The 15,135-nt window shown below is 37.9% G+C and overlaps 1 long non-coding RNA gene across 3 annotated transcripts; it reads right to left on the bottom strand.

The window, feature by feature from the left end:
- Window positions 1–575: 575 nt before the first annotated feature.
- LOC132603489 (uncharacterized) lies at window positions 576–9,448 on the bottom strand. Of its 3 annotated transcripts, XR_009568344.1 has the most exons (5): window positions 8,999–9,448; window positions 7,741–7,794; window positions 3,477–6,370; window positions 2,219–2,272; window positions 576–848 (listed from the first exon to the last, which is right to left on the bottom strand). It is a non-coding gene; the product is annotated as an uncharacterized LOC132603489 (long non-coding RNA). The 3 variants fall into 3 exon arrangements; XR_009568342.1 differs by having other exon boundaries at window positions 2,219–6,370; XR_009568343.1 differs by lacking the exon at window positions 2,219–2,272.
- Between the last annotated feature and the right edge of the window lie 5,687 nt (window positions 9,449–15,135).

The raw sequence follows: 15,135 nt of genomic DNA, 5'->3' as shown, positions 1-15,135 counted from the left end.
GCATGTGTTTACTCAAAGGGATCTTAATTCTTAGCAGCGGAGATGGATGGAGATGCTTAAGGATTATGACATTACCATTTTATATCATCCTGGCAAGGCAAATGTGGTAGCAGATGCTTTGAGCAGGAAGTCATCTAGTATGGGTAGTTTGGATCGCTTGATCATTTTGGAGCATCCGTTAGCCATGGAGGTCCAGACTCTGGCTAATAGTGTCATGAGGCTTGATATGTCTGATTCGGGCACAGTGTCGACTTGTGTTGAGGCTAGATCGTCGTTTATAGAACAGATTAAGGCAAGAAAATTCGAGGATGCAAGTTTGTGTAAGATCCGTGATAAGGTTTGAGTGGTAAGGCTAAGGAGGCCATGATTGATAGTGAAGGGGTATTTAGGATTAATGGGTGTGTCTGTGTTCCTCACGTTGATGATCTGATTCGGACGATTCTGGAAGAGTGTCACGACCCAACCCCGTAGGCCGCGACTAGTGTCCGTGCTGGACACCCAAACGTACCCAATAACCCAAACCATTATATTAGCAGAATATATATAAATATAGAGGTCAAATGGCGTCACTAACTATCACAGGTGAACAAATATAGCACGTGGAAGCCAATGAGGCTATCACAGATCATATCACCCAAAACATATACAGAACCCACATGTATGTCTACAGACCTCTACAGATCATAACAGAATCATAAGACGGGACAGGGCCCCGTCATGCCCCTGAATAGCGTACATATATACAATAGCAAAGGAATGTACCAAAATATAGGCTCCGGACAAAAGAGCACTCCAAGACAGTGGAATAGGATCCTAAGCGGGCGGATCAGCAAATCGATCGTCTGTACCTGCGTGGCATGAAACGCAGCCCCCAAAGAAAGGGGGTCAGTACGGAAAATGTACTGAATATGTAAAGCACGGAACGTAGTAAACAAAGTCATAATCGAAGCAGAAGGTACAGAAAATGAACGGAATATCCAGAATAGCAAAATGCTGATTATAAAGCATAAATAGTGCATACAGAAAACATATGTCATATCTGGTCCCATTACGGAACAAAATCATAATCGGAACAGAACGTACAGAAAATGAGTATAATATCCAGATTATCAGATGCATATTTCCAGAACATAAAGAGTGTATGCAAAAACATATGCCATATCATATCCGGCCCCCACCAAGGGACTCGGTGAACAGAACGTGGTCGCCACCCCGACACTGGCGCCACAACACAGCATAACTCCAGAGTAGGGAATAACTCCGTAACATATCATATCAGAATATGCACATGTCAAACACATCAGATGGCCATATCATATCATATCATCATATATCAGAATATGTGTACATGGCACAGCATACTCCACAACCCATGTACATGTATACCTTCCCCCTCACATCGAGGCGCGGCGAACAATGCAGTGGAATACGCGTGATAACATATCCTGGCCCGGGCTCAGTGAAGGAAACATTGAGGCATCCACGAATGGAGTAATGAGAAACTAATGCAATATAAAATATAACACATTTACGGAGACTCAATAGCATAATTCAGATGACAAACCATATCAAGAAACTAAACGGTAATCATAGCGTATGCCTTACGAATGTCGCAATGGTTTATGTCAAAATAAGTTTCCTGAAATCGTTTTCATGTTTCAAAATACGTTGTGGGACTTACGAAATACTTCAAAACAACTGTCGTATAGTAGTTAGAAAAGTAGCCAAGAGTTTCCTTTGAATTCCACTTCAAAATAAGTCAAACGGAACAAATCAGAAAAATCTGGGAATAGTTAAAACAACTATCGTTTAGTAGTCGGAACAATAACCAAAAGTTTTCTTTTAATCATAGTACGAAAATAGGTCAAATAGAACAATACAAGAAGGTTTCGGAAATTGTGGGCCCACCTCGGGTCAAGTCGAGGTGGCGTACGTAAATTACGGACATTAGGCCTTATGGAGCCGGCCACGAACCTTTCAAGGTAATCCGATTCTATTTGTAAAAGTTACGGACGTTTTATGGCACAAAGCTCTTTTAAAAATAAAAGTGTTTAAGTTATTTTTCATCAAAGCATAGAGTTCACAACTCACTTGCATTGAATCGAATAAGGATCAAAACTATGCTCGGATTTCTAAGGATGGAGTTTTCCCCAAGACGCGTATCATAGCCTATTACGACTAGGACATGCCAAAAGAAAGAAAGGTAGGCTTTACATACCTTATACCAACTCTTTTCATAGGCTCACGAGCTGAGTCTCCCTCAAAGTGGAATCTACAGCAGCAACGAACATGATACTAACGTCACGATAGCTCTTATCGACAGCTTATGGACGTTAAACACATTTTAACCAAACTTGAATAGCATCACCTCTATTTTCCTTTACCTTCCCAAGCTTACATTTAGACATATTAACATCTATGAGGCAGCCAACAATCTCAGTGAACAATAACAAGCTACAAGCTCATTAACTTAGGAAACAACAAATCCCCATCTGCTTTCCTAATTACAATAACAAGTCCAATATATCCGTAACACATTTACATGATTTCTACGCTTGATACATCACGAGAACTACAATCATATCAAATTTACCAATTCAATCCATAGAATACCATACACCGTACTCCAAAATAGTCCAACAAACAATAATAATGCATATCCGGCTTCTGATCGTCAATTCGTAAGTTCTCATCAAAGACATACCTTGGACGCTGATTTGAGCTCATAAAAGATTTTAGATGACAGATTGTACCTTTGCTGGTCTCTGTCAAACTTCCCGTGACTTTGCTTCATCACGAAGTAAAAGTTGGTTCTCTTAAAATAGAAAAATGTTGCTACTATACTGGAAAGAAACATTGTTGCTACTTTGTCTTAAGACAATTTTTTGCTAAAGTAGAGAAGATCAAAATGGAAGTTGCTGCACACTTTTTTTTGGTTAAAAATCTGAAGTAAGGAGGTCTAAGAATACAAGGCAACATGTTCACTTCCAATTTTTATATACCAAAAACGTCCAGCAAATTAAAGCAAAACCTTTAGATACACTCCCCCCACTTTACACGTGTAACTAGGTATTAATTCATTTTAATACACATCTCTTAAATATGACACAACAACATTATCATTTTATGTCATGCAAAAAGATTAACTTGCTGCCACTTATCCATAAAATACATGGGCATGTCCACGTATTAATTACCCAACAACCTTAATTTTTTTAATTTTTTTTTTAATCTCAATTCACTTAAATAATGATCATTTTAAGAACACTTCATATGTGTGTTATCATAATCATGTCATATAACATAATTTCCGTCCATAACTATGTTTACATAACCCACAAAACAGTCCAACAAACAGCCCATGGGCCAATAACAACATCAAATACAATTTACGGTAAAATATTCGTATTTCCCATCTCATGATTTAGCTATGACTTTAATGAATTTAAATATACCTAGAAGAGGATAATTCTTACCTTATATACCAAAAAATGATCTTCTTCCACTTTACTTTACTTTGAAGAAAACCCAAATTTGCTAGAATCCGGAGGAAACCAACATTTATATAACCTCTTTGTAATTATTTGTATTTTCCCCAATACTGAAATCTAGTATTTTTTTGGTTGAAGAGAAAAATTGTTGTTCATCTCCGTCAAAATGAAGCAAACGTTAGTGCTCACAATGATAAAATTGTGTTGCTGCTTTCATTCTCTTATGTAAAATAACAAATAAAGTGAAGTAATAAGAGCTTAAAAGGGTCTTGCAAGACACGTGTTCCTTCATGGCCAAACTTTTCTTAGTACTTATCACTAACTTTTGCTACAATACCCAATGTCCTACATCTAAAATATTTGCTGCCAATTTATTGTTTATACACGTGGACCATATCCAACTAATAGTTATCCAATGATCCCAATTAATTTTAATTTTTTTTTGTCTTCCACTACAATCCCTCGTTAAACCAATTACACACATAGTTAATTCCTTGACTACGATTCACTTAAGTAATAAATTATTTTTAACACTCTTCATATACTCATTATCATGATTATGTGGCATAGCGCTAGTCCATAGTCCCTCTTGATATACATAAAATATTATTCTCAATCACCGTGGTCACACTTGTTAAGTCTTAAATTATTTCGGGACCTCAAACTCTTTGTACACCGAGCTCTTGATCTTCATCCTTGAATATGATCGAATTCTCCGGGCTCGGGTAATTTTGCTCATATTGGACGATTAAATTTTCTAGTCCAAAAATACGGGATATTATAGCTTGGACCGTATTTCATCAAATAAATTTCGAACCTCGGCAAAACTTATTTTCTTATATTTGTTTATCTTCAAATATTATAACACATTTGTACCATCACTACAACCACCCATAAGCTTGGGAGGATAAACTCATTTTCGTTACTAATATCATTTAACTCGCACGCTTTCCAACACATGAAAATACGGGATATAACATTCTTCCCCCCTTTAAAACATTCGTCCCCGAATGTTAAACCAGTCATGTACTCCCAATACTTCCTCAAGTGTTCTTTTATTGAATTATGCCCTTCACATGCCCTTTTCGTTGGTCGATTCCCTTCAATTTATTCACCCCTTTTCTAATCAATCCTATCCTTAATATATCACAAGCTGTCTTATCAACACCTTCAAGATTTGGTATAACTCTTCCTCTTCTGTACTTTTATCTCAATCATACTGTTACTCTTTTTAATTTTAACTCGTCGTAATTTATCCCTGTCTATCGGTTCACTCGATACCTCAATAAAATGTTCTGTTACGAGTTGCCTCCTTTTCCTAGATCATCTTTAGTATTTCACCAACAACACATGAGATATATAATCCTAGACAGCCCACAAGTTTAAGTTTTTCTTCCACAAATTTCATCTCCAATTAGTCGATGAGAACTGATAAAATGTTACTCTAAAACATTCTCTAACCACCAGCAGAAGAAAACTAAAATCCGACAAGCACCACAGAACTTCTTAGTGCTTGATTCACATAATTTACCTTCATATTTATTCTTAAGTCGTAAGCGAATCATTTAATTCCCAACTGCTTGTTGTACGCTTTGTATTCTTCCAATAAGGTGAAACTTAATTGCCGGATGTTTTTGCCCTTCAACAAAGGTTTTTTTTTCTAAAGCAAAATGTGGTTGGAACGTATTCTGGTCCGTCTAAATGAATTGCGAATTCGCTGTTCATATACGCTTCTTCAAACAATGTTTCCCAAATAAGAATGATGCCTCTTATAGATGACAAGGGGGTATTTCTTAAAGCTTTAGTCCAATATAATACACTTACCTTGTCGGTATCAACCTTCCGAACATATCATGAGCTTAGGTCTCATTCTCTTTTCTTTTTCCTATTTCTGGAAAAATTTGGGCAGAGTTTCCTCTGTACTTCTTACTATCCTAGATCCTGCACACAGGAAATACCAACAATGCCCCACAGGGCCAACATATATACGCATATATCATATCGCATCGTAGCCACACAGGGCTCTCATTGTCAAGTAAAAAGTATAAAAATGTCAGAACTTAACTCATATAACGCACCTCGAGACGTACCTTATCCTTTAACGATCCGTCCTGTTATATCTTCCTATCTACCTTATCTTTCATTCTTCAACCTTATATTTCAATCATATCTCAATATTCTTACCTTATCCAACATGCCCCTTTCGCACCGTTTCTTTCCTGTGTACAGTGTAGCTTCCAATATCATCAGCCACTTTCTTCTGTCGATACCGTTCTTCAGCTGAAATCAAAGGTTAGTAAAAGGCATTTCATTTCCTATGGCTGGGCTCTATCGCACGATCTGAGATATGAAAGAAAGGCAACATCCTAAATGTCCTGTAGCTCCCTGTTTATAGATGTGGTGCACAACACACCGATAAACAAGACTCTACTAGACACGGCCTGTAGACATTCCGAGGACAAACCGCTCTGATACCACTTTTGTCACGACCCAACCCCGTAGGCCGCGACTAGTGTCCGTGCTGGACACCCAAACGTACCCAATAACCCAAACCATTATATTAGCAGAATATATATAAATATAGAGGTCAAATGGCGTCACTAACTATCACAGGTGAACAAATATAGCACGTGGAAGCCAATGAGGCTATCACAGATCATATCACCCAAAACATATACAGAACCCACATGTATGTCTACAGACCTCTACAGATCATAACAGAATCATAAGACGGGACAGGGCCCCGTCATGCCCCTGAATAGCGTACATATATACAATAGCAAAGGACTGTACCAAAATATAGGCTCCGGACAAAAGAGCACTCCAAGACAGCGGAATAGGATCCTAAGCGGGCGGATCAGCAAATCGATCGTCTGTACCTGCGTGGCATGAAACGCAGCCCCCAAAGAAAGGGGGTCAGTACGGAAAATGTACTGAATATGTAAAGCACGGAACGTAGTAAACAAAGTCATAATCGAAGCAGAAGGTACAGAAAATGAACGGAATATCCAGAATAGCAAAATGCTGATTATAAAGCATAAATAGTGCATACAGAAAACATATGTCATATCTGGTCCCATTACGGAACAAAATCATAATCGGAACAGAACGTACAGAAAATGAGTATAATATCCAGATTATCAGATGCATATTTCCAGAACATAAAGAGTGTATGCAAAAACATATGCCATATCATATCCGGCCCCCACCAAGGGACTCGGTGAACAGAACGTGGTCGCCACCCCGACACTGGCGCCACAACACAGCATAACTCCAGAGTAGGGAATAACTCCGTAACATATCATATCAGAATATGCACATGTCAAACACATCAGATGGCCATATCATATCATATCATCATATATCAGAATATGTGTACATGGCACAGCATACTCCACAACCCATGTACATGTATACCTGCCCCCTCACATCGAGGCGCGGCGAACAATGCAGTGGAATACGCGTGATAACATATCCTGGCCCGGGCTCAGTGAAGGAAACATTGAGGCATCCACGAATGGAGTAATGAGAAACTAATGCAATATAAAATATAACACATTTACAGAGACTCAATAGCATAATTCAGATGACAAACCATATCAAGAAACTAAACGGTAATCATAGCGTATGCCTTACGAATGTCGCAATGGTTTATGTCAAAATAAGTTTCCTGAAATCGTTTTCATGTTTCAAAATACGTTGTGGGACTTACGAAATACTTCAAAACAACTGTCGTATAGTAGTTAGAAAAGTAGCCAAGAGTTTCCTTTGAATTCCACTTCAAAATAAGTCAAACGGAACAAATCAGAAAAATCTGGGAATAGTTAAAACAACTATCGTTTAGTAGTCGGAACAATAACCAAAAGTTTTCTTTTAATCATAGTACGAAAATAGGTCAAATAGAACAATACAAGAAGGTTTCGGAAATTGTGGGCCCACCTCGGGTCAAGTCGAGGTGGCGTACGTAAATTACGGACATTAGGCCTTATGGAGCCGGCCACGAACCTTTCAAGGTAATCCGATTCTATTTGTAAAAGTTACGGACGTTTTATGGCACAAAGCTCTTTTAAAAATAAAAGTGTTTAAGTTATTTTTCATCAAAGCATAGAGTTCACAACTCACTTGCATTGAATCGAATAAGGATCAAAACTATGCTCGGATTTCTAAGGATGGAGTTTTCCCCAAGACGCGTATCATAGCCTATTACGACTAGGACATGCCAAAAGAAAGAAAGGTAGGCTTTACATACCTTATACCAACTCTTTTCATAGGCTCACGAGCTGAGTCTCCCTCAAAGTGGAATCTACAGCAGCAACGAACATGATACTAACGTCACGATAGCTCTTATCGACAGCTTATGGACGTTAAACACATTTTAATCAAACTTGAATAGCATCACCTCTATTTTCCTTTACCTTCCCAAGCTTACATTTAGACATATTAACATCTATGAGGCAGCCAACAATCTCAGTGAACAATAACAAGCTACAAGCTCATTAACTTAGGAAACAACAAATCCCCATCTGCTTTCCTAATTACAATAACAAGTCCAATATATCCGTAACACATTTACATGATTTCTACGCTTGATACATCACGAGAACTACAATCATATCAAATTTACCAATTCAATCCATAGAATACCATACACCGTACTCCAAAATAGTCCAACAAACAATAATAATGCATATCCGGCTTCTGATCGTCAATTCGTAAGTTCTCATCAAAGACATACCTTGGACGCTGATTTGAGCTCATAAAAGATTTTAGATGACAGATTGTACCTTTGCTGGTCTCTGTCAAACTTCCCGTGACTTTGCTTCATCACGAAGTAAAAGTTGGTTCTCTTAAAATAGAAAAATGTTGCTACTATACTGGAAAGAAACATTGTTGCTACTTTGTCTTAAGACAATTTTTTGCTAAAGTAGAGAAGATCAAAATGGAAGTTGCTGCACACTTTTTTTTGGTTAAAAATCTGAAGTAAGGAGGTCTAAGAATACAAGGCAACATGTTCACTTCCAATTTTTATATACCAAAAACGTCCAGCAAATTAAAGCAAAACCTTTAGATACACTCCCCCCACTTTACACGTGTAACTAGGTATTAATTCATTTTAATACACATCTCTTAAATATGACACAACAACATTATCATTTTATGTCATGCAAAAAGATTAACTTGCTGCCACTTATCCATAAAATACATGGGCATGTCCACGTATTAATTACCCAACAACCTTAATTTTTTTAATTTTTTTTTTAATCTCAATTCACTTAAATAATGATCATTTTAAGAACACTTCATATGTGTGTTATCATAATCATGTCATATAACATAATTTCCGTCCATAACTATGTTTACATAACCCACAAAACAGTCCAACAAACAGCCCATGGGCCAATAACAACATCAAATACAATTTACGGTAAAATATTCGTATTTCCCATCTCATGATTTAGCTATGACTTTAATGAATTTAAATATACCTAGAAGAGGATAATTCTTACCTTATATACCAAAAAATGATCTTCTTCCACTTTACTTTACTTTGAAGAAAACCCAAATTTGCTAGAATCCGGAGGAAACCAACATTTATATAACCTCTTTGTAATTATTTGTATTTTCCCCAATACTGAAATCTAGTATTTTTTTGGTTGAAGAGAAAAATTGTTGTTCATCTCCGTCAAAATGAAGCAAACGTTAGTGCTCACAATGATAAAATTGTGTTGCTGCTTTCATTCTCTTATGTAAAATAACAAATAAAGTGAAGTAATAAGAGCTTAAAAGGGTCTTGCAAGACACGTGTTCCTTCATGGCCAAACTTTTCTTAGTACTTATCACTAACTTTTGCTACAATACCCAATGTCCTACATCTAAAATATTTGCTGCCAATTTATTGTTTATACACGTGGACCATATCCACCTAATAGTTATCCAATGATCCCAATTAATTTTAATTTTTTTTTGTCTTCCACTACAATCCCTCGTTAAACCAATTACACACATAGTTAATTCCTTGACTACGATTCACTTAAGTAATAAATTATTTTTAACACTCTTCATATACTCATTATCATGATTATGTGGCATAGCGCTAGTCCATAGTCCCTCTTGATAGACATAAAATATTATTCTCAATCACCGTGGTCACACTTGTTAAGTCTTAAATTATTTCGGGACCTCAAACTCTTTGTACACCGAGCTCTTGATCTTCATCCTTGAATATGATCGAATTCTCCGGGCTCGGGTAATTTTGCTCATATTGGACGATTAAATTTTCTAGTCCAAAAATACGGGATATTATAGCTTGGACCGTATTTCATCAAATAAATTTCGAACCTCGGCAAAACTTATTTTCTTATATTTGTTTATCTTCAAATATTATAACACATTTGTACCATCACTACAACCACCCATAAGCTTGGGAGGATAAACTCATTTTCGTTACTAATATCATTTAACTCGCACGCTTTCCAACACATGAAAATACGGGATATAACAAAGAGTCCCACAGTTCTAGATATTCTATTCATCCTGGTGCTACCAAGATGTAGCGTGATCTGAGGTAGCATTATTGGTGGGCTAGGATGAAGCGTGATATTATTGAGGTTGTTTCTCATTGTCTAAATTGTCAGCAGGTTAAGTAGGAGCACTAGAGACCCGGAGGTACGCTTCAGAGGATGCCCATTGATGTGCCGGGAAATTATGGCACATCTAATGCTTTTTAACTCTAAGTTTTACTTGTTTTCAAGCAAGTTTGTGTCAGTTTGATGTGTTATGTGTGTTGTGCAGGTATTTCGAAGTTAGAATGCTCAAAAAGCGAAAAATGAGGAAAATAAGTGATATGTTCTGATAAGCTTAAGGACGAACCATCAACATGCTCGACGGTCCGTCTAGCTGCCTCGTCGTTCAAATTCCTGCATAGTAAAAATATGTCATTAGATTGTCGTTATGGTCGTAGAACATGTCAACGACTGTCGAAGTGCAACAATAACCCGTCGAAGTACAAGGCGAGCTGGAACAGGACTGGCATTGATTATTCCGAGTTTAAATTGTATAAATACTTGTTTAGGTTTTATTTTTCAAACATCTGGAGTTTTAGACTTATAGTAATTACTTTTGAGTTGTTATTACTTTTGAAGATTTTCCAGACAATCACATTCATTACTTTCAAATTTTATTCGTAAGTTCAATACAAAATTCAATTATGCAATCTTCAATCTTTTATTGTTTTCTTGTTATGAGTAGCTAAACACCTTTACTAAGATTGTGAACCCAAGGATGGGTATGTTGAGATTGGGGATCGCGAAAGATATACACATAATGGAGTGTTAGGGTTTATTTGTTCTTCATTTTCATCATATAGTTAGTGGTTGCAAACATTATCTAACGCTATAAACTTTATAGCTAGGGTTAGGTAAGAACAAATAACAAGAACTCAAGACTTTAAACCCTGTTTAATAAATTCCCTTAGGAATAAGAAGAATTTACTTGGCATAATTACTCGTTCTTCATGCTACTTTCTTATCTTTGGAAAAAGCATAGAAATAAATAATCTTTTCTTATTGGGAAATAGTTCAGATTCATATAGAGGTTAAGTGCATCTATACAAACGATCCATTAGAAGTATATCAAGATCGATACCCATGATCATACACTTTATCTGACGGGGACACAACCTTGGCTCTTTTTACCCATATATTTACAACTTTAAATTTCTAGTCACTTTAAATTAGTCCACAAACCAAAACAACTATAAAACTCTTTTTCTGGAATACACCAGGACCGCAAGATTAGTATAATACTCGTTTGGTAAACTTTTCACACCGTATGCTTTGTGGGATTCGACCCCAACCTCGTTAGGTTACTATATTTGACATCGTACGCTTTACGCTATTAAAAGTGCAAATTTGAGCGTATAAAATTTTGGCGCCGTGGCCGGGGAATACAATTTTGAAATTACTAAATAGTGTTTACTCTTATTAAAGTCTTTGTCACATTTCGACACACCTTGTTTGCTACCTTGTAAATAAGGTGATCATGGCCAAGAACGAACTTCCAGATGAGAATGTTTTTGCTGATAAATCAGAGGTAGATGAAGACTTTGCATCTGCAATCATTCATTCGAGGGTGACTGCTACTACTATCAAGTTTGATAATTCCATCTATCATATGCTCAAACAAGAGGGATTCTTTCGAAATGCAGTCGTTGATGACCCTCACCAACACATAAAAAACTTTCTGGATGTGTGCTCTTAGCCGGAGAAACGAGAAAATAGTTCACCAAGCTGCCCCGAAACTCTATTGCTACATGGGAAGAGATGGCCAACATGTTTCTCAGGAAGTGGTATCCCCCGAGTAAAAGAGCTGAAATTCGTGATCAGATTTACGAGTTCAAATAACGTAATGGCGAACAACTTTTTGAAGCTTGGGAGAGGTACAAAGAATATTTGGATAGGAGTCCAAACCAAGGGTTTCCAGATCAGATTTTGAATGAGAAGTTCTACAGAGGGTTGGATCCTATGACCCAAGCGATAGCCAATAATGCTACCAACGGGTGTTTCATGAGTAAGTCCCATGCTATTATTAGTAATATACTTAATCGATTGACTTCGCACAGTCAAGCATGACATTCAATTAATTCTGATGGGCTATCACTTGGAACACCGTTGATTCAAAATAATGTGAAAAATAGCCAGTAAACGCAACAGACGTTGGCACAATTTGCCACTAATTTCTCTTTACTGACAAAGAAGCTTGATGAGGGGGAATCGAAGAATGTGAACGTGTGTGAAGATATCTCAGGCATGCCGCCTGGAATGTACCAATGCCAAGAAGGTCCATATCAAGAGGGTCCCCCTCAGCCTGTTGAGAATGTTCAATATGCAGATTATGTAGCGAAAGGGGATATTTCTAGGCCAAATCAGAGATATTGGAGACCTCAACAAGGGCAAGGTGCATACAAACAAGAGAACTACAACAACAACAAAGGGAATTACAATAACAACTATGGTGGACCGAACCAAGGTAGATAAAACAACAACAATGGTAACTTTAGGAACAGAAGTTCAAACCCTTACATTCCACCAAAGGGTCAGTCTAATGATCAAGGTAGTTTGAGGTTGGAGTCAATGCTTGAAAAAGTGTTGGCAAGTCAGATAAACACTGAAAAGACATTATCTGGGCTATCAGAGACAGCGATTTCTTATTCAGCAACTATTCAGAATCTTGAACAGCAGATGCTTGACCTTTCTAGAGAACAGCATCCTGCTAGAAAAGGTGGGCTTCCTAGTGATACTATTCCAAACCCGAAGAATGGTGGGGGCATGGAACGTACTTTTTCTATTAGCACGAGGAGTGGTAAAATACTTCAAGGTGCTGACAAGAAGGTGGTTGATCTAGATCCAACTATTGAGGAAGGAGAGGTGCATTCTGATGTGCCTATTATTTATGAGAAGGTCTGTGGTGAAGAAAAAGCTGCTGATATTCTTAAAGTTACTGCTGATACAAGGAAACACACGATAAAAGGGGATCTTCGCCCTTTGACTCAGATGTTCAAATCAAAGCCTCCCTTTCCTCAGAGGTTGGCAAAGAAGAATGATGATGCTAAGTTTTAGAAGTTCTATGATCAGTTGAAGCAGTTAACAGTGAATTTTCCCTTCTTAGATACTGTCAAAGAGATGCCCGGATTTGCTAAGTTTATGAAAGACCTGCTTACGAGGAAAAGGTCTGTTCAACATAAGACGGTGAATTTAACTCATTGTGTGAGTTCGATTATTGCTTCCACCACAGTTCAGAAGAAGGGAGATCCAGGGGCGTTTACCATTCCGTGCAATATTGGGCTTCATCCATTCGCCCGTGCTCTGTGTGATAATGGGGAAAGTATCAACTTGACGCCCCTTGCTATTTTCAAACAATCTGGATTGCGGACTTCTAGACCGACTTTTATACTATTACAGATAGTAGACAGATCTATCAAGAAGGCAGTTGGGGTTATAGTTGATATGTTGGTGCAAGTGGGTAAGTTCATGTTGCCTGCTGATTTCATTATTCTGGATTATGCGGTGGATGGAGATATCCCCATCACCTTGGGAAGTTCGTTCCTTGCTACGGGCAGAGCACTTATGGACTCTGAAAATAATGAAATTAAGTTCCGAGTAAATGATGACGAAGTGACTTTCCAAGTAAGCAAGGGGATGAAGTTGACAAGCGCTTATGAGAGTATCTCGGTTATTGATCCATTTGATGGGATTGATGATGCTGTCGAACATAAAATGGAAGAAAAAGCCTGGGAGAAGCTCTTGCTGCGGTTCTGATGAACTTTGATGCTTATGATATGAAGGGCTACGTGGAAACTATAAATGCGCTTGATGGTCTGGGTTCCTACACTTACCACCCAAGAAAGCTTGATCTTGACCTTGCAAATAGAAATATTCCACCAGCTAAGCCTTCTATTGTTGAGCCACCAAAGCTTGAGCTTAAGAAAATCTCATCACACTTGAGGCATGGGTTCCTTAGTTCGAACAAAACATTGCCAGTGATCATTTCAGCAATACAGACTGAGGAACAGATTGAGCGTTTAGTGGAGCTTTTGCGCCAGTAGAGACGTGCTATTGGTTGGACCATAGCAGACATTCGGGGTATTCCTTCTGGTATTTATGAGCATAAAATTTAGCTAGAGGAGGATAGAAAGCCGAGTATTGAACATCAGCGGAGAGTGAACCAGAACATGCAAGAGGTCATGAAAAAGGAGATCATAAAGTGGTTAGATATCGGGGTAGTGTATCCGATTGCAGAAAACAAGTGGGTGAGTTATGTTCAATGTGTACCAAAGAAAGGAGGTATCACTGTGGTGCCTAATGCAAAGAATGAGTTGATTTCCACTCGTACAGTTACTGGATGGCGTGTTTGCATGGACTATAGGAAGCTGAATACTGCCACTTGTAAAGACCATTTTCCCATGCCGTTCATTGATTAGATACTGGATAGGCTTAGGAGGTCTTACTATTGCTTCTTAGATGGATACTCGGGCTATAATAAGATCAATATTTCCCTAGAAGACCAAGAGAAGACGACTTTTAATTGTCCTTATGGGACATTTGCGTTCAGCCGAATGCCATTTGGTTTGTGTAATGCACTAGCCACTTTTTAGAGGTGCATGATGTCGATCTTTTATGACATGGTAGAGGACTTCTTGAAGGTATTTATGGATGATTTCTCTATTATGGGCGATTCATTTGATGATTATCTTGGTCGTCTGGGTCAAGTGCTGAAAAGATGTGAGGAGATAAATCTCGTGCTAAATTGGGAGATATGCCACTTTATGGTGAAGGAAGGGATCGTCCTTAGTCACAAAATATCTGAAAAGGGAATTGAGGTCGATCAAGCGAAGATAGATATGATTGCAAAACATCCTCCACCCATCTCAGTAAAAGGTGTCCGAAGTTTCTTGGGACATGCTGGGTTCTACAGGCGCTTCATCAATGATTTCTCCAAGATTGCTAACAGATGTGCAAGCTTCTTGAAAAAGAGGCTATGTTTGTATTTATTGACAAGTGTCGAAAGGCGTTCGATGAATTAAAGGAGCGCCTCACTACTGCTCCTATTATTGTTACTCCTGATTGGTCTTTGCCGTTTGAATTGA

Source organism: Lycium barbarum, chromosome 7 (assembly GCF_019175385.1).
Source record: "Lycium barbarum isolate Lr01 chromosome 7, ASM1917538v2, whole genome shotgun sequence".
NCBI classification, from domain to species: domain Eukaryota; kingdom Viridiplantae; phylum Streptophyta; class Magnoliopsida; order Solanales; family Solanaceae; genus Lycium; species Lycium barbarum.
This window is presented reverse-complemented; position numbering and strand designations above follow the sequence as displayed.